Source organism: Halichoerus grypus, chromosome 10 (genome assembly GCF_964656455.1).
Source record: "Halichoerus grypus chromosome 10, mHalGry1.hap1.1, whole genome shotgun sequence".
Taxonomy (NCBI): Eukaryota; Metazoa; Chordata; class Mammalia; order Carnivora; family Phocidae; genus Halichoerus; species Halichoerus grypus.
In genome coordinates, this window is record NC_135721.1 from 102,059,265 (window position 1) to 102,086,406 (window position 27,142).

The window sequence follows — 27,142 nt, forward strand, 5'->3', positions numbered from 1 at the left end:
CAACTAATCTTTGACAAAGCAGGAAAGAATGTCCAATGGAAAAAAGACAGTCTCTTCAACAAATGGTGCTGAGAAAATTGGACAGCCACATGCAGAAGAATGAAACTGGACCATTTCCTTACACCACACACAAAAATAGACTCCAAATGGTTGAAAGACCTCAATGTGAGACAGGAGTCCATCAACATCCTAAAGGAGAACACAGGCAGCAACCTCTTCGACCTCAGCCGCAGCAACTTCTTCCTAGAAACATCGCCAAAGGCAAGGGAAGCAAGGGCAAAAATGAACTATGGGGACTTCATCAAGATAAAAAGCTTTTGCAAAACAAAGGAAACAGTCAACAAAACCAAAAGACAACTGACAGAATGGGAGAAGATATTTGCAAATGACATATCAGATAAAGGGCTAGTATCCAAAATCTATAAAGAACTTATCAAACTCAACACCCAAAGAACAAAGAATCCAATCAAGAAATGGACAGAAGACATGAACAGATATTTTTCCAAAGAAGACATCCAAATGGCCAACAGACACATGAAAAAGAGTGATATTTTACATTTATTGTAAAAAGAGGATGCCTTTTTAAAAAAATTTTTTATTTTTATGTTAATCACCATACATTACATCATTAGTTTTAGATGTAGTGTTCCATGATTCATTGTTTGTGCATAACACCCAGTGCTCCATGCAGAACGTGCCCTCTTTAATACCCATCACCAGGCTAACCCATCCTCCCACCCCCCTCCTGTCTCACATTGAGGTCTTTCAACCATTTGGAGTCTATTTTTGTGTGTGGTGTAAGGAATATCACTCGGCATCAGGGAAATCCAAATCAAAACCTCAATGAGATACCACCTCACACCAGTCAGAATGGCTAAAATTAACAAGTCAGGAAACGACAGATGTTGGCGGGGATGCGGAGAAAGGGGAACCCTCCTACACCGTTGGTGGGAATGCAAGCTGGTGCAGCCACTCTGGAAAACAGTATGGAGGTTCCTCAAAAAGTTGAAAATAGAGCTACCATACGATCCAGCAATTGCACTACTGGGTATTTACCCCAAAGATACAAAAGTAGGGATCCGAAAAGGTATGTGCACCCCGATGTTTATAGCAGCAATGTCCACAATAGCCAAACTGTGGAAAGAGCCAAGATGTCCATCGACAGATGAATGGATAAAGAAGAAGTGGTATATATATACAATGGAATATTATGCAGCCATCAAAAGGAATGAGATCTTGCCATTGCAACGACGTGGATGGAACTGGAGGGTATTATGCTGAGCGAAATAAGTCAAACAGAGAAAGACATGTATCATATGACCTCACTGGTATGAGGAATTCTTAATCTCAGGAAACAAACTGAGGGTTGCTGGAGTGGGGGGTGGGGTGGGAGGGATGGGGTGACTGGGTGATAGACACTGCGGAGGGTATGTGCTCTGGTAAGCGCTGTGAATTGTGCAAGACTGTTGAATCTCAGATCTGTACCTCTGAAACAAATAATGCAATATATGTTAAGAAAAAAAAAAGAAGAAGATAGCAGGAGGGGAAGAATGAAGGGGGGGAAATCGGAGGGGTAGACGAACCATGAGAGATGATGGACTCTGAAAAACAAACAGAGTTCTAGAGGGGAGGGGGGTGGGAGGATGGGTTAGCCTGGTGATGGGTATTGAGGAGGGCACATTCTGCATGGAGCACTGGGTGCTATGCACAAACAATGAATCATGGAACACTACATCTAAAACTAATGATGTAATGTATGGGGATTAACGTAACAATAAAAAAAATAAAAATGAAAAATGTAAAAAAAAAAGAAGATGTGGTATACACACACACACACACACACACACACACACAATGGAATATTATGCAGCCATCAAAAGGACTGAGATCTTGCCATTTGCAACAACGTGGATGGAACTGGAGGGTATTATGCTGAGCGAAATAAGTCAAACAGAGAAAGACATGTATCATATGACCTCACTGATATGAGGAATTCTTAATCTCAGGAAACAAACTGAGGGTTGCTGGAGTGGGGGGTGGGGTGGGAGGGATGGGGTGACTGGGTGATAGACACTGCGGAGGGTATGTGCTCTGGTAAGCGCTGTGAATTGTGCAAGACTGTTGAATCTCAGATCTGTACCTCTGAAACAAATAATGCAATATATGTTAAGAAAAAAAAAAGAAGAAGAAGATAGCAGAAGTGGAAGAATGAAGGGGGGAATCGGAGGGGTAGACAAACCATGAAAGACGATGGACTCTGAAAAACAAACTGAGGGTTCTAGAGGGGAGGGGGGTGGGAGGATGGGTTAGCCTGGTGATGGGTATTAAAGAGGGCACGTTCTGCATGGAGCACTGGGTGTTATGCACAAACAATGAATCATGGAACACTACATCTAAAACTAATGATGTAATGTATGGTGATTAACATAAAAATAAAAAATTTTTTTAAAAAGGCATCCTCTTTTTACAATAAATGTTAACATTTTTAAGTGATTTTAAAGGCCAATGTCTAATATCCGTCAATCCCCTGGAAGAACATTGTTCATGTTTTAAATAGTTCGGTTGCAAGATATGAATCAATACATGAGGAGCTATTTAACATTGCTGTTTTCCTCCCAATGGTGCCCTAACAGAGGCATCAAGAGTGCAGCAGTCATAATAAACACAAATTGAGACTCTTCAGTGGCTAAGTCTCCCTCTGGAAAAACTGCAGAAGTGGATATGTATGATATAGCCAACCTAGAGACAGAACGACTAGTCTACGGTTGAGAGCAATGGTTTGCCGTTTCTGGTCCCTGGACCAGCAGTGTCCACATCACCTGGAAACTTGTTAGCTTGTTAAAAATGCAGACTCTCAGTCCCTCCCCAGCTCTAGTGAATCAGAAACTCTGGGGCAGGACACAGCAATCTTTTATAAGCCCTCTGGGGGAATATAATACAGGCTAACGTTAGAGAATCACGATCTTTTCTTGAAATTCATGAACTGGGGGGCAGACGGGGGGAATGCGGATGTGACCTCATGCCACCTACATTTTTCAAGGGCATTGATCTAAAGCTCTCATTAGATTCTTAGAAGAATTTGTGATCCAGAAAAAGAAAAAAAATCTATCTATCTATCTATCATCTATCTATCTATCTCACAGGTACAACAATAGCAACAGGAACAAAAACAAGGACATAACTATTCTAAGCAATTAGGAACCTATCTGTCTCAACGTCCCCAGTGACTCTACGTGGCTAACATGACAGATTTGGATGCCTGACTTGTAACAGCTTGTGGTAACTGATTGCATTAAAGTCCCCAATTCTTGGTCTTCCAGCACCCTGCAAATGGACAACCTGTACAAGAGTGGTCTCTGCTTTTTTGGTCTGCCCAGCATTCCCTCCCCTCTCAAGTGAGACCACCTCCCAGTTTGGGGGATAGGCTCACCCTCCATTCCATGTGACACTAGGGGAGCTGTTCGTCACTGTTCCCCACCTCCATGGCCACAGGATTTCCAAAAGCAGCAGTCCATCAGTCTGGTCAAAATGATTGGCCAAGAGATGTTCACTTGATCCAAAAGGGGCCAAAGGAGTCCTTTCCTGGGATTTTATCTGCACATATTTAGAGACGTGTCCCCTCTTCTCTGAAGTTACTAAGCTGAATGGACAGGAGCCTATGCCTGGGTGTAATACACCCACACACAGAAGAAACCATATGTATTAGGAGAATGAGCCCAGTAAGAATCACAAGAGAGACAGAGAGAGCTAGTAGACTCATTCACATCCTGGGCTAGAAAGGAGAGAGAGAAGGTGAGGGAGTCCTTTTTTTTATTATTATTTAACTTTATCTAGTTTAATTTTGTTGTTAGAGTTCTGTGAGTTGGCAAGTGTAGGCAGTTGTCTGTCCACCATCACCATCAGGACATGGGATAGTTCATCACCCACTGTCTGTCTGCAGTCACCCTTCGTCCCACATCCTGGCAGCCATTGATGTTTTATTTGTCACTACAGTTTTCCCTTTGCAAAACTGTCATATAAATGGAATCATACACTATGTGGTATCTGGGGTCTTATTTCCTCCACTTAGTACAATGTATTTGAGATTTTTCCAGGCAAGTATCCATACAAATACCAACGCTACTTTTAATCAGCAGTCTGTTCCTTTCTATTGCTGAGTAGTATTCCATTGCATAGATAAACCTTTCCGCTGTTGAGAAACATTTGTTTCCAGTTTGGGGCAATTATGAAAAAGCTTCTAAAAATATTTACATACACAGGTTTTCATCCAATTTGGGTAAATATTTAGGAGCAGCATTTCTTGTTCATATGGTAAAGATATATTTAACTGTATAAGAAACAGTAAAGCTGTTTTCCAAAGTGGTTGTCCCATTTTGCATCTCTCCCTGCAGTGCACAAGAATCTCTGTTGGTCTCTCGAGAAGTTCCTAAGGCCAGTCCCTCCCCTTGATCTCCTAACTGAGTGATCGAATTCCTAACTTGCATTCAGTTTCTATCACTTCCAGCCACAAAGTCTTGACTAACATAAGAAGTTTCTAATTAGTATGGCCAGCCCTTCCCATGGATAATTTATTTTTTCTCTGCATTCACCCTGTCACTCCTAGGGACACTTGTTGAATATATACATGAAAAATACATTCTAGGGGGGTGCCTGTGTGGCTCAGTCGTTAAGCGTCTGCCTTCGGCTCAGGTCCTGGGATCGAGCCCTGCATCGGGCTCCCTGCTCCGCAGGAAGCCTGCTTCTCCCTCTCCCACTCCCCCTGCTTGTGTTCCTTCTCTCACTCTGTCTCTCCCTGTCAAATAAGTAAATAAAATCTTTTAAAAATAAAAAGAAAAATACATTCTAGGAATTACAAAAGAATACAATAATTAAGGTTTTTAAATGTTTTTCCCTCAAGGGATTCTAGAATCTGTTGATATCATTAGCCAGGACAAAGTCTCTCTCAGTGCCTGGGATGGAGAACCCCAGCAATGCTATGCCTCCCACAATATGATCTAGCCTACTCTTAGGAGTCTGAGAGGGAAACACAAAACCATCCCCCAAAGACACATTATTAATGTTTGCTTACAGTGATGGGGACCCTTCCATGGTTATATCAGAAGCTGTTATATCATATACTATGTGGGAATATTCTTTGTTATGTCATGTATTATGTAAGTATATTCTTTTGGAATATGAGAGGTTTTTAGGGGAAGGATATTTTTGCCCAGACAATTCCTATCACCTCAGTGGGGTTGAGTATCATCTTACTAGAAACTGGTTCCCAGTAAGATACCCAGAAGTCATGCCATAAATAAGACCCCCTGGCCCATAGGGAGAATTGGGCAAAAGGGACATCTAACTGAGTCCTTGAGCCAGGGAGTTTGTTAGTAGCAGAACCAAGAGAATAACAGTTTAACAAATGTTCATTCATGTCACAACTTGATACAAAGCTCCTAGATAATGCATTGAGAAGCACCTGTGCCCTTTCTTAGGAATTAAAATGTCCAGTTAGTTTTAAATCTCTCAAGCATTTGCAGCAAACGGGGGGGTGGGGGGGAGAATGGGCTACCTTTTCTTCCTCCTTCTCTTATTCCCAAGAACAGCCTGTAGAACCTTTATGCAGGCCACTAGTAGGATCTGTCAAAAATAAGGTATGGAAGACCTTCATATAGAATCCTCATTCAGTGTCCAGAGTCGAGGTTAATTGGGAACTTTTTTTTTTAATACACTATACATTAACTAAATCCCTGAACTATTTCCTTGCTACTAAAAAGGAAAACCATTAAGTGTGGGTGCTTTAGCTGCTGTCCAAATGGGAACAGAGAGTTGGACTAAACCATCACTCAATGTCCACTTCAGTGACATTAATCTCTGAAATGAAGACAAAGTGGAAATAACCAAGAGTGTTCAGTCTGCCCCAGTTATAATGTAACAGAGAATTGTTCATTTCACAAAAATCTATGAAATGATAGACAACAACCCAGGCTAAATTAGGAAGACTTTCTGAGAGGGCCGCCTGGGTGGCTCAGTTAAATGTCCAACTCTTGATTTCTGCCGAGGTCATGATCTCAGGGTCACGAGATCGAGCCCTGCGTGGGCTCTGTGCTGAGCATGGAGTCTGCTTGGGATTCTCTGTCTCCTTCTCCCTCTGCCCCTCCCCCCACTCTCTAAATAAATAAATAAAATCTTAAAAAAAAAGACAGACTTTCTGAGAATATTAACAAGTGATCCTAACTTTAGGAGAATAAAAAGAAGGCATTGAGAATTGTGTGTGTGTGTCCTGGCATTTGGCATTTCTTACACACTAAATGAATCATAGTTTTCTGATAAGGTCAGCAGGAAAGGATTTATAGCATAAACAGCTACACCTGACCATACGAGGAGTACCTACCATGCAAAGGCTATAAAGGAAATCAAGATCAAGGGTTTTACTCTGGTGGAGAAGTAGGGAGATTAGGCTGAGATGAGAAATGTGGGCCATTAAAGTTGGTAAACCCCTCTAGAGGACTGGAAAACAAAAGCAAGCCCAGAGCACAAACACTGATGTGTGACACTTACTGGCACCTCACCTCCGAGGTCCTAAAGAGAACAGTGGTTAAGCCCAGGGGCAGGGCAGCCAATTTTCCCCCACAGAGCAATCTGCTATTCCTTTTTGTTCTTGTGGCTGGCAACTACCTAATGAGTCCTTACCGATGCAGCATCTCTCCCCAAGCAGAATAAAGGTACTCACCTGTTTTAGTAGATGTTTTAACATGAAAATACCTCTATATTCCTCAGATTTAACAAAGTTTCAGAGTCAACGATATAACCCATGTGTAAGAACAGCAGCTATGACCGTAAGCCCAGTGTATTAGGCATTATAAGGGGATAAAATATGGGTAGTATAGAGTGCCTAGTCTTAATGAACGTATAGCTTATTACAGTCAAGCCAAGAAGAAAAAATAAAACTTTTGTGGCTGGATGATAGTTGAAAACATCAACTGAGGGGTTTTTCTTATTTTGTTGTCCTCCTTTCTCCCATTCAAGTATGTATCCATTTGAAGATATTAAGAGTTGAATACCATTACTTGGAGATACTCATTTATGGTTTTCTATGTTCCCCTTCACTTCTCTCATTCAGTCCTCCCAGAGTAAGATGGAGAAGGAGGGGAGGCCAGGCCAAGGGCATGTTATCTGATTGTATGGCTTCATCCGGCTAGAGACCTCATGAGTTGCGGCATAGAAGTCCCTCTGACTGCTCTCAGGAGGAGAGAAGAGGGGAGTATTTATCCACTGGCTTCACAGGCTTGGGTACGGGTGTGCATGTGTGTCTGTGTTTTGGTGGGGAGATGTCTTAGATGATAAACACATAGATGTTGTCTGAAAGACATCCTGGCTTTTGTGTCCAAAGACCTAAATCCAATGAGGGAGCGGGGGTTGGAAGTGATAAACCGGCTGACCTCAAGAAGCAGGGAGCCTTCCTTTCCCGATGAGTCAAATAAAAGATACTCTGTAAGCTTTGAACAGTAAAGAGAGGAGAGCAGGTGAGCAAGCATTTGGGAGCTGAAATCATCATTAGAGTTGGGTGGAGATTGTCTATGAGGTTCTCAGGGTGAGCAGAGGGTATTCAGATGTTTCTCCAACAACACTGAAGCAAATGCTTCAAAAACGTTGGGATGGAAGACATAAGGAGAAGGAGGGAGCTAGCCTAACATTTACTCCACTTTCTAGCCCTGAGGTACAAAGAGCTTCGGCTTGATGGGCTCTGTAACACAGCCTCCCATCCCCTTCTCACCTTCTGTCTCCCTCTTCCCCAGACCCCACTCCTGTTCCTTAGGATCACTTTCCACAATAAACTACCTGCACTCAAGCCCTTCCCTTGGGCTCTGTCTAGAGAGGAGAGCAGGGAAACCCAAACCAAGACAACAGAAAAGGTGAGTATGACTTGAGAAGCTTTCAGACCCATTTTGAAGACATTTATCCCCATTTAAACTTCGTCACTACAAGTCACTCTTTGCTCCTATTCCAATTGGTTTCATTAGGACTCTCTTAAATCTGGAAAGTCCCCTCCTAAATGCCACACTCAACCAGCTGCTCCCACTTTTAATCCTTCTTGAATGTCTTTACAATATTTGACAATTCCTTCAAGCACGGGTCTTCTTTGCTTTGCAGGGTACTGCCCTGACTGTGTTCTTTCCCAGAATGCTTCCTCCGGCTTTCTCTCCTGCTCCCAGTAGCCTCGAGAACAGGCTCTTGAACCTAATCTGTCTCTAGCTCCATCCAGTTCAGTTGAAACCCTCCATTGTGTATTTTCATGGGTGGGTTTCAAATTTGGATATCCCTGAGATTTTTCCTGAATTCCAACAAATATTTTCACCCATCAGGTGAAAATTCCATCCTGGATATTATATACAAGCTCAGTAGATCCATAACTAAACCAAACATTCACTCCAAGCTGGAAATACAAACACTGAAAACAACAACAGAAAAGACTGAGTATGACAAAAACAGGCGCCTGGGTGGCTCAGTCGTTAAGCGTCTGCCTTCGGCTCAGGTCAGGATCCCAGGGTCCTGGAATGGAGCCCGAATAGGGCTCTCTGCTCAGCAGGAAGCCTGCTTCTCCCTCTCCCACTCCCCCCTGCTTGTGTTCCCTCTCTCGCCGTGTCTCTCTCTGTCAAATAAATAAATAAAATCTTTTTTTTTAAAAAAAAAAAAGGAGAAAAACAAGACAGAAATAAATGGCCCATCTAGAGGTCTAATCTTAGGGAAAGACAAGAAGATAAAATACAAGGAAATAGAAGAAATCAAAAGTAGAATATTCCAGCCTGGTAAACTGGAAGAATGGTGACATTTTAGGAGCGTGTTGGGGGAGTTGAGAGAAAAACAATTTTAGGATGAAAGGAAAGATGAAGAGTTCTGTGTTGATCATATAAGGTTTCTGTACTGACTTTTCTCCCTACTCTATCCCTATCAGAAGACCTGTGGTCCTTTTCTATTTTTCTCACTGATCTTGGTCACATGCTATGTTACTCCTCTTTGAATTCCACTTTCTTTAGTCTCACGGGGACTTCTTGAGGAAAATGTCACCAGCTTCCAACAAGGTATTTCTTTTCACTTTCTCCTGAAGCCAAACTTATTACTTTATAAACAAGACAGGGAAAAAAAAACTATTTATAATACATAAATAGAATCAAAAATAAAAATAATAGGAATTAAAATATACCACATATAAAAATAACCACCAAAACTCCCACCTGGAATCCTACAGCTATCAGATTTTCTAAAACCACTCCTTACTTTCCAGAAATGACTTAAAAGTTTGTTTTATGTTATTTTAATCCTTGACATGCACCAGGAAAATACCATTCAACTAAACAACTTAAGGCCTGTGACTAGAAGCAGGTCGACAAATTCGTGTGAAGAGTCCAACAGTATAGAGCATATATTTTATTTTATTTTTAAATCCTTCAAGCCTTCCACTCCATTTAGAGGTCTGAAAGCAGCCACCTTCCTAATAGCCTGTTTTACTTGTCACCCACCTTTGTGCCATTAGAAACCTGTTAATTGCTGTCTTGGTAACAAAGGAAAACAACACCATTGTGTTACTAATAAAAGACTGTGTGAATTGCTTCTCCTCTGAAAGGCAATGATTTTAATTGACTTTATTTTCTTCCAAAAAGAAATAGAGATGCACAATCATGGTGAGGTCTGCCCTCATTAATGGAGATGCATCACTAATTTAAGATGAAAACTGAAGTCTGGTGAATATCCATCTTGCAGCTCCCCAGCCTGCAACACACAGAATCTGGTGCGTGAGCTCTTCTTATTCCCCTCCCCACTCAGCTTGCTCCTCCTGGGACCTGATAAAGGACCTGGGAGAAGGTAAAAAGCTGCACGTTATTCGTAGCTTTATCCCGGCTGCACTTTGGAAAACAGATTTGCAGGCTCTGAACCAACAGGCAATAAGTCACTCAGCCCATTTTCTCAGAATTACAGCCGTGCCGTTACTCTTTGCTTCCCAGTAACTATAACCACGGACAGTAACAAATAGGCAGAGACATTTTCTTCTCTGCACCTCAGAAAACTACGCCTTCATGAATATCTCTTCTTTAGCTATTTCCTAATCCAATTTTTTCATGTCAGAGCTGGGAATTTGTGTGACAGGGTATTTGGTGCATTTCCATAAGGCTACAATCAGCCACACTCCTGCTGATCCAAGGCAGCTTCGAGTTACAGCTTCACAGCTTAAGTCTGTGATAATTAGCTGGATCCTCAGGTCTAGGAGTGGCCATATTCATAAGAGCACCAGATTATAAAAGAAAGCTAGGGGACAAGTATGAATGGTGGGTATGAGATACATCCCTGTTTTGACCTGTTGGAAGAATTCATTGATAACAATTTCATGTACTCAATAAATACTTACTGTGTACCAACTCTAATGTTTATGAGGCCCTTAATATGCTATGTGGGGGGAGGGGGAGGTAGCTGTGAACAACATCCCTAACATTCTTGCTCTCCCGGAAAATACATACTTGGCAGGGAGTGACATTACAATTATGCAATTACTACATTCACAGAGAAAGTCTAGGTAATTGTGCTACGAAGAAAATCCAGGAGGTATTGTGACAGACAGTGATCATGGGGAAGGCAGGACTGCTTAAAAAAACATGGCCAGAGACGGCCTCTTGGAGGAGATGACATTCGAGATGATGTGGTTGTTTTAAAATACGCCCCCCTAATTCTTTGATACTCCTCCCCTCAAGAAGTGGAGTCTATGTCCCTATCCCTTTCTCTTGGATCCAGTCTCTCTGCCTCACAAACAGAATGAAGCAGAGAGGACACCATGCCAATTCCCCAGCCCAGGCCTTAAGAAATTGGCAGCTTCTACTTCTGTGTCTGGGGGGATGCTTGTTCTCGGAACTGGGCCACCATACTGTGAAAAAGCCAAATCAACACACAGCAAATTATCTACCACAGAGGGGTCAGCCCCACACGTCACTTCCAGAAGCAGAGATCACTTCTATCATTGATCTGTAGCCCCTTCCAAACCCGAAATGCCACTTAGCATGACAGGGTAGAAATGTAGCCACCAAGATGTAATTCTAACCTCCAGGCCATTTGTTATATATGTGGTATCTATAGGTCAAAATATTTATGGGCCATATAAATGCCTTATTCTTTGCATAGAAAAAGGACACCATAGGCCTGCTGCCACGGGGATGTAAACTTTAAGTGGCAGGCAAGTGACAGGTCAACATAAGAAATACCTCAGGGTCAAACACTTGAGCAGCCTTTGGATGTATGGCCCTTTGTCGGCTTCTATACCCTTTCCCTACATACATCTATGCTCATCCCCCAGATAAGACAAAAGGGAAGTCAAACCCAGGTGCTTCTTCTTGGAATGTCAGAAGTTGAATGCTTCATCAGGATTTTCAATGGTGACTCAAGCCTCTTTTTCACTTATTCTAGGATGAGCTGATTAAGTCATTTTACTTCATGAGCAATGAGGGGTTTAGAGTTGATTTTTCTCCTGGCAACAGTTAATTCTGATAAAACAACATCATGAAAATATTGATAGAGAAGAGCAATATTAATCCCTCAGACGTTATTTATTAGTGATGTGTTATGTAACAAATACAAGCCATAAATTTAAGGAAATTCAAAGTCGTTAATCATTCACCGTTTATAATGAAGGCCCACAGAACTTCATTTGAACATTCTCTTCTCACAATCTGCTTATTACAAGCTTGGCTGTGGCTGCCTTTTCTATCCTGTGACAAATTTCCTTTCCTTCTTCACTTCCTAGTAACTTATCTTCCTTTATAATTCTATGAAAAGTAACTATTCTCTCTATCTGTTGTTATGACTTACCAGCCTAAGGCAAGTTCTCACTGTTTTTTTGGTGAAAGGAGCCTGAATTTTTATGTTCAGGCAGTAATGTGCCCAACCCCCCAGGGGACAAATCCTATTTGGTCTAAACCCATTCCATTTCACCTGTAATTTGTCTAGAAGTAGATAATGTAACAAGTTCTAGCCAGTAAGATGGCTGGAGAATCCTGCTGGGGCATTTAGGTAAGACTTTTCACATTGAATAGGAGATATTAGGAGAAGAAAACCTGCTTGATGCCTCCTTACTTCAGCTCAGAGCACTATCATGGGACAATGTGATATTTAGAGCTCAGTCAGCCATCCTGTGACATGAGGACAGACACCTCTATTCTGAAGATGACAGATGAGAAGGAAGGAAATGCCTGAGCCTTTGATGCTATCCAAGTTGTTCAACCAACCCTGAGATTGCCTGACAACAGGATTCTTATTAAGTAAACAAGATTCTGTTCATGAGTTTAATTCATATTTGTCCAGGTATTTGGCCTAATGAGGTTGTGTTTAACAAACTGAGTGAGAGAAGAAAAGAGCAGGACCATTCCTGTTACTCACAAGACTAGGGCAAGATAGTAACAATGGCCCACATACCATATGCCTAAGTACTGAAAAGTGATAAGCTACATACCGCTACATAAAGTATGTTTTATCCTTATATCTTGGAAAATATTATTCCATCAAAATAATCTGAAAAGCCAAATTGCTATTTTGAATGTTTGGACTCCTTTTGGAGCATCATGTTGGAACACAGTGGTGCAAGGAGAGCCAACCCCAGTCCCAGATCCATGGGTTGGCCCTCTTCCTTTCTCATTCCCTAGCTCTATCTTATGTGTAAGGTGTCCTGAGAACACATCTTTGGACACTAGCCTGCAAGTTTAATTTTCATCCACATTCTCCCATACTCCAGTCACCTTTCGCCACACCCTGGGCCTCAGGGTACGCACACCTTTGGAAGGGTAGACCTCGGGAAGAGGCACATGGGGGCCCCGAAAGCAAACTTTTATGACCCTTTGGAAAGAAATTTTAGGGCCCTGGCTACCTGAAGAGTAATATAGACAAAAAGCCTTAGTCTCTGGACCACAGCAGGCATGGGGCCCTCCAAAGCACAGGTCTTAAAGCGAGGGTCCCTCCTGACTGGGTCTAAGACGGTAGTGAGGAAAAGCCCATCAACAGATGACGTTAACCCAAATACAATGGGAAGATGGGCTGAAATTCAAAGACCCAATCAGTATGTTGGTCCCAGGAACACCAAACATAACTCTTCCATTGTTTTACTTTATTTGTAAGATCAGAACTTCAGCGATTTTCAGCAAATAAAAAAAGTAGTGTTCTTAGATATAAACACACAGAGATGGGTTTATCATGAAGCTAATGAAACTTAAGATCCAAGACCCCTCACTGCACAGGTTCTGAGAAAGAAGCCTTGGCAATACTCTCACACAATGCTGATGCCGCCATCTTGTAAACAAGAAGGTAGGCATCACCATATATTGAAGGTAGCAGAATGTTTTTCTTAAAATATATGTAAAGATAGGGGCACTTGGGTGGTTCAGTTGGTGAAGCACCTGACTGTCGATTTTGACTAAGGTCATGATCTCAGGGTTGTGAGATCGAGCCCCCATGTCGGGCTCCATGCTAAACGCAGAATCTGCTTGGGATTCTCTCTCTCCTTCTCCCTCTGCATCCCACCCACCCCACCAGCTTGCTGGCTCTCTCTCTCTCTCTCAAATAAATAAATGAAGTCTTTAATATATATATATATGTAAAGGTAAAATTTTTGAAATTCTTAACTTTAGGGTGATGTCTGGAGTGATGAAAAAATTCTGGAAATAGTGTATTAGTCAGAGTTCTCCAGAGAAACAGAACCAATAGGATATATATAGCTATATATAAAAGGAGACTTAGTATAGGAATTGGCTCACACAGTTATGAAGGCCAAGTCCCACAATATGCCATCTGCAAGCTGGAGAACAAGAAAAGCTGGTGGTATAATTCAGTTCAAGTCCAAAGGCCTGAGAACCAGGCAGCCACTGGTGGGAATCCCAGAGTCTGAAGGGCCAAAAACCAGGGGCTCTGGTGTCTGAAGACAACAGAAGGTGGATGCCCCAGCTCAAGAAGAAAGAATTCCCCCTTTCTTTGCCTTTTCGTTCCATTCAGACCCAAATGAATTGGCAATGCCACCCACATTGGTGAGGACGGATCTCTTTACTCAGTCTACCAAATCAAATGCTAATCTCTTCCAGAAACACTCTCACAGACACACCCAGAATTAATGTTTAACCAGTTGTCTGGGCATCATCCCTTAGCCCAGTCCAGTTGACACATAAAATGAACCATCACGGATAGCCACAGTGACACAATATTGTGAATGTTTTCAATGCCAATGAATTGTATATTTAAATGGCTAAAATAGTAAATTTTATCTTGTGTATACTTTACTACAATAACAAGCGTCCCCCAAATGTATCATCTTTAAGCCCCACAAGATTGATTTTCCCCTGTTTGCCCATCGTTCACTCCTTCTATCACACATTCTTTGAGCACTTGGGAGCATAAAGCATCCTGAGAGTTTAAGGAAAACAGCGTCTTGAAGGCCCCGCCACCCTCCTGCCCCTCCCTTCTTCCCTGAAGAGTATCTCATAAGTGGGAATTTTCTCAGCCTTTTTAGTGAGTTAGACAGGATGCTTGACCTCAGAGAGGGTTGGCTCCACGTCAAACGCCAGCCTGAGCAGGAATAACTCGCACACAAAGCCATCCTGGAGATTTAACGACATAACGTGTGTAAGGCACTCAGCATGGGCCTGACAGGTATCAGACACCACCCATGTAACTTCACCCTGTGATTCACAGCATCACCTGCTCCGCTCCCAGGTCCTGGAGGGTTTTGTAACAAATCCTAAGGGAGCACAGACTCGTGCATTTTAAAATCTGTTAAGGATTTTGCCAATTTTATGCTCAGTGTTTGGGGAAAGTCAAAGAAGGAAAATATCGTCGCCTATTTCCTGTAAGTGCTGGACTGGAAAGACCACAGACAGGAAGGAGTCAGTCTAAATCTGCTTGAGGCTGGCCGTCCCCAGAGGCTTCCCTGATGGAAGGTACAGGTGTGTATTTGCAGGTGGGCCTAGGAAGCACCTTTAGGGAAAGGGGAAGTGAGACTGGCAAGCGGAGGGGCCGAGGCAGAGTGAGTTGATGAGCAGGTGACCACTGTGGGTGACCATGGAGGACCCCTGGGAGACTGTGGCCCCGCCCGGGCCCAAAGCTGTGCACTGCAGTTCCCCTCCACTGTTGGCTGAAGGCAGCTTCTGGAGGTGTTCACTTCTCAGCACATCCAACCTGCCTGCTTCAGGAGCCAGAGAAAGTGGCCAGGTGAGGGGTACAGGTGTCTGCTGACTGACATGATCAGCGCACACTGAAGGACTGAGGGGATCTGGGACGGGTCCCACCAGAGTCTGCCTGTACCACCAACTTGGATAACTTCCAGCATGTGAAAAAAACCCTAGTTTCCTAGGGCTGCCCTAACAAAATACCACAAACTAGGGACACCTGGGTGGCTCAGTGGGTTAAGCGTCTGACTCTTGATTTTGGCTCAGGTCATGATCTCAAGGTCCTGAGATGGAGCCCTATTGGGCTCCATGCTGGTCGTGGAGGCTGCTTGAGATTCTCTCTCTCCCTCTCCTTCTGCCTCTCCCCCCAACCCCAATGGCCCTCTTTCTCTCAAAAAAAAAAAAAAAAAAAAAAAACAGAAACTAGATGGATTTAAAAAAATGAAGTTATCCTCTCACAATTCTGGTGTCATCAAGGTATCACCAAAATCAAGGTGTCAGCAGGGTTATGTTCCCTCTAAGACTCTGGTGGAACCCTTCCTTGACACATCCTAACTTCTGGTGTGGTCTTCAATCCTTGGCATCCTTTGACTTGCAGATGCATCAGCCCAGTCTCTGCCTCTGTCCTCACATGGGGTCCTCCCTGTGTGTCTCTGTCTTCACCTGGCATTCTCCTCTTCTTATAAGGACAGCGGTCCTACTGGAGTAAGGGCCCACCCTAGTGACCTCATCATAACTTGATTACATCTGCAAAGACCCTATTTCCAAATAAGGTCACAAGGACAGGTACCGGGGGGTTAGAATGTCAACATAGCACTTTAGGACACACGATTCAACCCACAACAACCTCTCTGGCTTCAATTTTTTGTTTGAAAAGTAAGGATAATAATTTCTATTTTATCAGCTTGTTTTGAGTGAGGAAAAAAAAAAAACCCAAATTACATAAAACATCACTGAGCAATCTGTGAGGATCATACAAAGCCTGCTCTCTGGTAAATGCAAGGAACTTTGAATTAAAGGAAACAGAATTGTCCACTAATAGTTAAACTTTGAAATAAGGAGTCAGAGCAGAAATATACAAAATCATTTTTTAAAAAGGCATAATGGGTGACCTAACTGAAGTATTCACCTCTCTAAAGAATGTTTAAAGTAACAGAGTCAGAGAGTAAAGACTGCCTATTCCCATCCCAGTGGAGAGTAGCAAAGAGGATGCCCTAGAACTTCCCCTTCACACAGAAGGTCCTCACTGCTAGAGCCCTTGCCCATCTGTGCACGTGCTGAGGCTGAATGCATTTCCCATGTCACCTGCCTTTTCTGGGAGGCAACCCATAGGTGGCCCTATGCCTCCTCTCTCACCATTTTTATTTTTCTCTGTAAATTAATATATCAGCATTCTGATTTTATGCCTCAGACCTAGCAACTTGTTTCTCTACTCCTGGAAATGCATCCCCTCCCTCGGGTGCTTAGGACATGGTGACTTTGGCCAGGTACCTGGGAGAGGAGGATAGCCAGAGCCTCTCAGCTCAATGTGCCTCTTAGTTGCCTTCAAAAGCCCCTGTCTTTCTTGCTCGTACCTATCCCCGTGCCTCTTTTTCATGTGCACTTGAATACCCTGGGAACCTGTTCAAAAACACAAATCCTGACTCAACACCTCTGGGATGGAGTCTGAAAGCCTGTGATTCTAACAAATTCACTGTTGCTGCTACTGCTACTCCTGCTGTGGGGTCTACACCTTGGGGGCCATTAGACTTGGCCTCTCAAAGGGTGGCCCAGAGGCCAGCAGCCTGGGCATTGCCTGGGGCTTGTTAGAAATGCAGTTCCTCCGGCCCCCGTCACACCTACTGAATCAGAAATACAGTGTTTCAGCAAGCCCTCCCAGATCTCATACTCATGAGAGTACTGGGCTAGAGCTTGTGCTTAACATGTGTATATTCTTTAAAAGATATTTGTTTGTTTATTTATTTTATTCACATACAATGTATTATTTGTTTCAGGGGTACAGGTCTGTGATTCATCAGTCTTACACAATTCACAGTGCTCACAACACATACCCTGCCCAATGTCCATCACTCAGCCACTCCATCCCTCCCACCTCCCTCCACTCCAGCAACCCTCAGTTTGTTTCCTGAGATTAAGAGTCTCTTATGGTTTGTCTCCCTCTCTGGTTTCGTCTTGTTTCATTTTTCCCTCCCTTCCCCTATGATCCTCTGTCTTGTTTCTCAAATTCCTCATATCAGTGAGAATATATGATAATTGTCTTTCTCTGATTGACTTATTTCGCTTAGCATAATACCCTCCAGTTCCATCCATGTCATTGCAAATGGCAAGATTTCAGTTTTTTGATGACTGCATAATATTCCATTGTATATATATACCACTTCTTCTTTATCCATTCATCTGTTGATGGACATCGTGGCTCCTTCCATAGTTTGGCTATTGTGGACATTGCTGCTATAAACATCAGGGTGCAGGTGCCCCTTCGGATCACTACATTTGTATCTTTGGGGTAAATACCCAGTAGTGCAATTGCTGGGTCGTAGGGTAGCTCTATTTTCAACTTTTTGAGGAACCTCCACACTGTTTTCCAGAGTGGCTGCACCAGCTTGCATTCCTACCAACAATGTAGGAGGGTTCCCCTTTCTCTGCATTCTTGCCAACATCTGTCGTTTCCTGACTTGTTAATTTTAGCCATTCTGACTGGTGTGAGGTGGTATCTCATTGAGGTTTTGATTTGGATTTCCCTGATGCTGAGTGATGTTGAGCACTTTTTCATGTGTCTGTTGGCCATTTGGATGTCTTCTTTGCAGAAATGTCTGTTCATGTCTACTGCCCATTTCTTGATTGGATTATTTGTTCTCTGGGTTATTTATTTATTTAGAGAGCACAAGAAAGGGGAGGGACAGTGGGAGGGAGAGAATCTCAAGCAAACTCCATGCTGAGCGCAGATCCCAACGGGGGCTCGATCCCACAACGCTGAGATCATGACCTGAGCTGAAATCAAGAGTCAGATGCTTAACTGACTGAGCCACCCAGGAGCCCACATGTGTATATTTACTACAGCTTCATTTACACCCTGTCTGCTGTGAAGGAATAAGGGAAGGAAGATATGTATATGACAAATCATACGAGCATCAGTGAAAACAAAGAACAGGAACATTTGAGGGACCCTGGAGATTCTCTGTGATCATATCAGATGAGTGAGTTTATGCATGCCAGGAGGAAGGGAAGGAGGAGAGGGACAAATTCTAGAGCCGTCCAAACCCACGTGGCCTGAAACGATGCTCCTTCGTCCCAGAGGATACAGACAACAGAGATAAAGAAAGGGATCCATGATTAGGGGAACCAGGAACCCTCACTCATCACAGCAGGAAAAGAATTGTCCTGAGGATGTGTACAACCAACATGCAGGAAAGCTTCTCTCTCTTTCCTTTTATTGACTTTCCTGTGGTTGCAAAAGCAATACTTTATAGTCATAGAATATTTAGAGACTACAGAAAGACACAAGAAAATAAAAATTATCCACAATCCCACTTATCAGATATGACCATTTTATCCATTTGATATTTTGGTGTATATTCTAGATCCTATCAAGATATAAAGACATATACACATGCCTATATATATGACACATTTTTGTAAATATCAATATATATACATGTTTATATGTTATATATAAAAATATAAACATGCATAGACACCTATGGTATACATTACAGATGCGTATACACAGATACCATATATATGACATGATACATGCAATATATATATTTTTAAAACATTTCAAAACATAAATGTACATATATATGTATATATTATAAATATATTTTACATAAAATATATGCATATATGCAGATAGAAGTGTTAATATATACTATAAATATATAAATATACAGAATATATAAATATGTAATATAAATATAAACAAATTTTGTATAAATATAAATATATATATGTGTGTGTATATACATATGTATATAATTGTGTAACCTACTTTGTTACATTTAGCACTAATGGTACTTCACCCATTTATACAGGACATTTATGAAGTGCAAATTTTAAATTCCCCAGGTGTCCCCCACTAATCATCCCCCTCTCTGCGCCCCCACCCCCAGCTAGAGGCGATACAACTTCGCGGGTGACGTGAAGACTCAGCAGAAAGTGAAGTAAAAAATCAACTCCTCCTTCCCATTAGAACCAGTGAACCAAGTAATTACATTGGGAGAGCCAGCTCTAATCCCCAGGTGCCAGGTCACCACCTCTCACACTGATGCCCTTCACACCCAGCCCACATGCTAGAACCAAGTCAGGGCACAGAGACGCCCAGCCTCTCTAGTGCTTTGCTGCACATTTCAGGCAGCCGCCTCAACTCTCCAGTGTTACACAGTGGAAAAATTCCAAGTGAACTGAAATCAATTGTGTTTTGAGATTTCTGCGTGTTGGGGGACAATTTCGCATCATCTCTTGAGCTAACGGGAACCACTGTGGTGTCTTAAACATGGTTAGAAATCACAGTCAGAAAACCATACACTGGCAGTCCCCAAGGGTTGTCCCATATCTACCACAGAGCCTAAAGCCCTCTTCTTTCCTTTGTCTTTATCAAGAGGTCTATCCCGGTGGAGTCTAAAAAATTTTAACCAAAATGATGCAGGCTTTCATTTAAATCCTTTAAAAATAAATGATTTCACAGAGCTCATTTCCATGTTTATTCTATTGATTCAATTTAAAACAAATTGTAACACAGAGCTCATAATAAGCCCAAACTGTCCGGGGATCATTTTCATTTTTGGAATAATAAGTCTTACTTTTTTTTTTCTCTGCTGCTGCAATTATGATAGAATAGAAAATTAGATTTTAATTAATCAGCAAGTGTTCCTCTCCTCCAATCACTGGGAATTTTGAAGCTGTAAAGCTAGTGTAGAGAAGTCACATGGCTCCAAAAATAGCTGGAAAAAAACAAATGATTCCTTGCCCTGGTGCTTTTCTCAGAAGTTGTAGGCAGTTCAAAGCACATTTCTTAAGCCAGGGTGGAAACCTCATGCAGGGGTGGACCAGGGGCACATGAAGAGGATGCTCTTGCTAAGGACGGAAACTAGATGCAGCACCCATAGTCCCACCTAAGATCTCCGAGGGGCAGCGTAGCTGCTTCTCTTGTCAGATAAGCTTGAGCCATCAGACTTCTTACCCAGAGACACCTGCTTCATTCTGTCACCAGGAGCCAAGTCGGTATGGGGCATGAATGCAACTGTAAATGCCCTTACTACACTTCTCTGCTCTCTCTTCCCAGCCACCCAGAGATCTCTTTTGTCTCAGGTACTGGCATTATAAGCCTTGTTAATTATAGATCAATCTCTAATTTGAAGGTATGAGCCAAGGCTGTAGGGGGTCTCATTAACATAAGATTAAAAGCTGACTCAGAGACTAATTATTTTGTAACAAAAAAAAAAAACCTCAGGCTGGATTTAGGTTTGAGCAAAGCAGTTTCTCAGCTATGAGTGCATCTGTAAGGGATTATTTTAAGATACACACGCCATTTTTGAGTCTTTCTCTGGCCCTACCTTTGCTTCATTTTTCATTGCTGACAGTTAACCATGTGTATGTGTGCTTCTATATAGACACATGTATCAGGATGCAGCAGGTGAGAGCAATTTATGAACTGATCAAAGGAATTCTATAGGAAGGTGTTTACTAAGAGTCCTCGTATGAGCCACAAAGATATAGCCAAGTTCAAACATACTTATGAAATGCTAAATGAGCTTCACTTATTAATGATTACTGATATAAACTAAACAGACTATTCAACAAATGAACATCTATTTGCCTGAACTATAGCTCATTAAGGAGATAATGTAAGGTGTCCACTGTCTGCTAGTAACTACCAAATGTTGGTCTGGAGATGTCTGGAGATCTCTGGCAACTTTACACTTATCTTCATCAAAATGAAGAATAAAGCTGTTTTCAAAAGCTAGATTTAGTTAATTAAATTTTTCTACCTTTTTCGTGTACGTTAAAATGCCCTTTATTATAAACCATTATGACGGTGCTATGTGGTAGTTTTATAGTTTTCTTTTGTTATTGGGTTTTTGTTTTGTTTTTATGTTCTAACTTAAGAGAATAAAGTCTGGTAACCTCAGGCCACTTGTTTTTTGTTTGTCTGTTTGTTTGTTTTAATTATACAGATGGTTTGTTATCCGTTAGAAGTGGTTTTGGCTATAAGGAACAGAAAACTCAATTCACTGTGGCTTAAGCAATAGACCGTTATCCCACATAATGCAGCCTCTGAAGGTAGAGGTTTTTAGCACTGGTTCTGTGTTTCTAACTGGCCACTTTGCCACTTTTATTTTGTTGGCCCTTTGACTTTTCATATGTATGCTTCTGGTCCCAACAAGGCTGCTTCAGTTCCAGGCATCGTCTCTGTGTTCTGAGCCAGAGAAGGGAAAAATGCAGTGCCGGATGTGCTATTAGGGTAGAGCAATAACCTTTCCAGAATTGCCCCACACCCCTCGCAGACCCCAATGGCTAGAATTTTGTCAGAGTACCACATGCTCACTCCCGGCTGTAGACTAGTCTGAGAAAGTGGACACTTACCTTTTCTTAGGCCCTATATTGCATAAAGCCATGGGAAAAATGACTCCAGAATGAGTGTTTGGTTGGCCAACCAATACTGTCTGCCATATCAGTGATATCAAGATCTGACCCATATCACAGTATTTTGCAAGCCCCAAGTTTAATGTTTGTCAAAATGTTGTCCCTGAACAAGAAGCATAAGCACCAAGTGAGAATTTGTTAAGAGACACAAGTTCTGGAATATTCCCCTCACCCAAGCAAATCATAAATTGGAGGCTGGGCCCAACAATCAGGGGATTTGATGCACTTTCAAGTTTAAGAACCACTGCTTCGGTTATTGCCAGAATCATTGCCTGGCAGGGATTCTTAGCTGGAAGGGTGAAAACATGCCTTTAGAAAAACATCAAAATAATCACCTGGAGGTAAGGGAGTGTTTCAAACTATTCATGGCCCTTTTGCCTAGATTTTGTTGAGCGCTCGACCACCAATTCTCGAACTCAAGCTTCAGAATCACCCTGCTGGATGTCCACAATAGCCAAACTGTGGAAGGAGCCAAGATGTCCATCAACGGATGAATGGATAAAGAAGATGCGGTATATATATACAATGGAATATTATGCAGCCATCAAAAGGAATGAGATCTTGCCATTTGCAACGACGTGGATGGAACTGGAGGGTATTATGCTGAGCGAAATAAGTCAAACAGAGAAAGCCATGTGTCATATGACCTCACTGATATGAGGAATTCTTAATCTCAGGAAACAAACTGAGGGTTGCTGGAGTGGGGGGTGGGGTGGGAGGGATGGGGTGACTGGGTGATGGACACTGGGGAGGGTATGTGTTCTGGTAAGCGCTGTGAATTGTGCAAGACTGTTGAATCTCAGATCTGTACCTCTGAAACAAATAATGCAATATATGTTAAGAAAGAAAAAAAGAAGAAGAAGAATGTAGCAGGAGGGGAAGAATGAAGGGGGGGGAAATCGGAGGGGGAGAAGAATCATGAGAGATGATGGACTCTGAAAAACAAACTGAGGATTCTAGAGGGGAGGGGGGTGGGAGGATGGGTTAGCCTGGTGATGGGTATTGAGGAGGGCACGTTCTGCATGGAGCACTGGGTGTTATGCACAAACAATGAATCATGGAACACTATATCTAAAACTAATGATGTAATGTATGGGGATTAACATAACAATAAAAAATTAAAAAAAAAAAAAAAGAATCACCCTGCTGGGCCCAGCCCTCAAATCTCTGATTCAGCAAGTCTTGGGGGGAGGGCAGACTCCAAATTTGCTTTTCTAATAATTACCAGGTGAAGCTGATGCTGCTGGTCCCAATTGTACCACCCAAGTGTGGTCAACAGACCAATAGCCTTGGCATCACCTGGGAGCATGTTAGAAATGCAGACTTTTCTGGCCCCACCCCAGGACAAGCAAATCAATCTCTATAACAGGGCCCAGCACTCTGTTATTTTAACAAGCTCTCAAGGTAACTCTGATGTGCTGTAAAGTTTGAGAACCACTGTCCTAGACTAGTACTTCTCAAACCTTCTTATACACCCAAATCACCTATGAATCTTGTTAAAAATTCAGATTCTCAGGGCACCCCACTGGCTCAGTCGGTAGAGCATGTGACTCTTGATCTCCAGGTTGTGAGTTTAAGCCCCACATTGGGTGTAGAGATTACTTAAAAAATAAAATCTTTAAAAAAAAAATCAGATCCTAATATAATTAGTATATTAGTCTGCTAGGGCCACAGAGTACCACAGACTGGATGACTCAGACAACAAAAATGTATTTTCTCACCATTCCAGAAGCTAAAAGTCCATGATCCCCCAGTCAACAGGGTTGATTTTTTCTGAGGCGTCTTTCCTTGGCTTATGGATAGTTGTCGCCTCCCTCTATCTTCACATGGTCTCCCCTCTATGTGCACATATATGTGTCCCAATGGCCTCTTCCCCTAAGGACACCAGTCATGTTGGATTAGGGCTCACCCTAAAGATCTCATTTTAATTTCATGACCTCTTTTATTTCCTTATCTTCAAATATGGTTACATTCTGAGGTACTGGGGATTAGAACTTCAAATATGAATTTGCGGGGGAAAACGATTCAGCCCATACCAGTAGATACAGGGTTAAGTCTGAAATTCTGCATTCCTAACAAGCTCGCAGGGGACATCCATGCTATTGATCTGCAGGCCATCCTTCAATGACACTGCTCTAGGAAAGAGTAGCTGCCACCTCCATGACACTGCCATCATGCACAGCTGTTATTAACAGAAGGGTGTCATATTCCTCAGATGTATGGAGGCGAAATTAATTTCTATTGTTCTGGGACAGTTACTCTTCGACTTTAATGTGCATCCAAGTCATCTACGGAACTTATCAAAAATGCAAATTCCTGAGTCCCACCTCCAAAGATTCAAATTGAGTTGGTCTATGAAGGGGTCAAATGTACATCCTTCCTTTTACCACGCCCTGAAGGTCACTCAAATATAGGTGGTCCTCCAGACCATGCTTTGAGAAGCACTGATTTACCACATTTGTATCTTGCCTCCTCAACCAGCCTACTCGGTGGGCTCTTTAAGGCAGGAGACACAGCTACATCAGGGTGTCTGAAAATTTAACATGCACGTGCTTCGCCTGGAGACCCTGTAAAAATGCAGATTCGAATTCAGTAGTTCTGGGACGGAGTCTGAGATGCTTCGTTTCTAGCCAGCTCCAAGGTGATGCTGAAGCTGCTGGCCTGTGTACCTCATTTTGAATGACAGTGACAAGATTCTATATCTCACACTATGCCTGGACAGGGCCTGATCTCACAGGCTCGTTTAAGGAATTCTTTGTATAATTCATGCATTGACCATTTATCTTTCATACATCTTTACACTTTAATGCAGTACATAATATAATAAACCTTCCATTATCTGATCTTCTCGAAATTGATTCCTCCTCCTGTTCATATAAGTCTTAATTCAATTGTCCTGGGGACTCTCCTTGAGTAATAGAAATTAGAATGTTGGACTGCAGGATCAGAATTCTAAGTAACTTTGACAAATTGAAGAAATGTTACATTATAAATGAACAGGATAAAGTCCAATAGGGATAGGTGCAAGTCAGTGCCCTTAGGCATGAAAAATAAAAGATATGCCATGAGGAGACCTGCAAAGCACACATGAAGTAGAAATCCAGATTCTCATCACTCAAGGTTTGAAATTAGACTAAAAATTGCAGAGGAGCAAGACAGCAAATGTCTCTTTTACAATGCAAAGCCCCAAGTTAGGAAGAAATATATAACTAGGCATTAAAATTACCCCGCAGATTACTATATTTTAAATATTATACTTGTGATAATTATGTTTGCATGGCTCCTAAACTGATTTTGACATTTTCTACTAGGTTATACCCGCTATACATTTATTTCCTTTAATAGTTAAGAATGCCAGTCATGGCACATTAGAATCATCTGGGCCACTTTTAAAACTGCTTCTATTCAAGACGGTCTATGTTAATTTCCTAGGCCTGCTATAACAAAGTACCACAACCTAAGTGGCTTATCACAACAGAAATGTATTATCTCACAGCTCCAGAGACTAGAAGGCCAAATGTGCATATCAGCCATGCTCCCTCTGACACGTGGATGGAAAATCCCTCCTTGCCTCTTCTAGCTGCTAGTAGCCCGGATGTTCTTGTCTTGAGGCAACCTGACACCATCCTAATCTTGCCATGGCATTTCCCTTATTTCTCTTCACATAATCTCTCTGTACAAGTCTTTGTATTCAAATTTCCCCTTTTTATAAGGACACTAGTCAGATTAGATTGGGGTTCATGCTAATGACTTTAGTTAAATTTGGTCACCTCTTTACAGATCCTATTTCCAAATTCCAAAGGTCACATTCTGAGGTACTGGGGATTAGGACTTGAACATATCTTTGGGAGGGGTGGGGGGAGACACAGTTCAACCCATAACAACATCCCAGACCAATTACATCAGAGTCTCTGTGGTGAGGCCCAGACATCAGCATTTTATAAGCACCCCCAGGTGATTCTAATACATGGCTAAGGCTGAGCATCACTTCCCTGGGAGAGGTTCTGCAACAGCCATATTGTCATGGGAAGCCACTGGTGCTAAGGCTAGTGAACGTTTGGGGACTAAATCACCAAAGCTGAGGCAATAGGAGATAAAGGACAATTTCCTAAAGGAGTTTTGCTTAATCTTAAATGCCCAGGGAATAAAGTAGGAGCTCAAAAAGGATGCTGCAGCCTAGGCGCACCCAGAGATTCTGATGTCATGGGTCTGGGGTGAGACGTGAGCCTGGAGAATTTTAAATACCTCCCAGTCATCCTACTGTGCAATCAAGCTGAGAACCACTGTTGACCAAGACAGATTTGCTACAACGTGACCAGACTGGCCCTCAAGACCAGAAAAGCTGGGACAAGAACCCCCAGCACCTGACCCCAGGATTTTGCTCTTTCCACTCACCATCTGACCTTTGCAACACCATCTGACCTTTCACCATCTTACAACATCACGCCAAAGGATCTTTAAATATTATCTTTCCATTTCTCACATAAATGTGGGCAGGTCTTTCTCACCTTAAAAAACATAATCTACCCCTAACTCTACTTCCAAATCAATTACATTTCCTCCCCTTACCACCAGGCAAAGGGAAATACTCTAAACTCAAGATGAGTTTAGAGGAAAGTTCTCACTTTCCAGTGAGAACTTCATAAGCCTCTGACACATGATTTTTGCCCTGACCATTTCCTCAAAATGGAACTCATATAGGTCACCTCTTGGTGGCCAAATACAAAAGACCAGCAGTTATCAACTTACCTGAACTCTCTGACGTGGTTTTCAAGACCTTTGCTGGCTTCCTTCCTCTCCTGAGTTCCTCCTTTGCCTTCCATGTAATCTTCCCTTTCAATTTCCTTTGGGGGCTCCTCTTGTTTGCCTCTCTGTTAATCTAATTTTGATATCTATTTTAGACTTTTTTTGTCTCATTGTGGCTTAGGTTGAAGCATATGAAATTATGCTTTGTGTAGGCCAAAAGTGGTTAAATATTGGTCACATCATCCTGTTTAATCTAATGCTCTGTCTCATTACGCTGTTGACCACACTACCCATGGCTTCAGCCATCACCTGTATACAGAGATGATACTCAGACTAGTCGTCAAGATATTGTAATATTTCCTACCAGTTAGTAAATAGCTGATGCCCAGTGCCCTCCTCCCACCAGTGCCATCTCATAACCCTATCTATGCTGCTTCTTTTCCTGGGACTCCTGTCACCTCCCAGTGATCCAAAAACAAAAGGGAAAATGCCTAGCATAACAGGGGACTCCCTGAGACCCTGCTTCAAGGCCAGTCTCTGTTCTGATTGGTTGTTGTCCTGATTGTGGAATATTTTCATATTAC

General features: G+C 42.2%; 1 long non-coding RNA gene across 1 annotated transcript in view; it reads right to left on the bottom strand.

Moving 5' to 3' along the window:
- Positions 1 to 26,657, bottom strand: part of LOC118534580 (uncharacterized) — a 569,730-nt gene extending 543,073 nt beyond the window's left edge. The window contains exon 1 of the long non-coding RNA XR_013441946.1: positions 26,562 to 26,657. This is a non-coding gene — a long non-coding RNA (uncharacterized LOC118534580). The remainder of the gene's footprint in view (positions 1 to 26,561) is intronic.
- Positions 26,658 to 27,142: the final 485 nt, after the last annotated feature.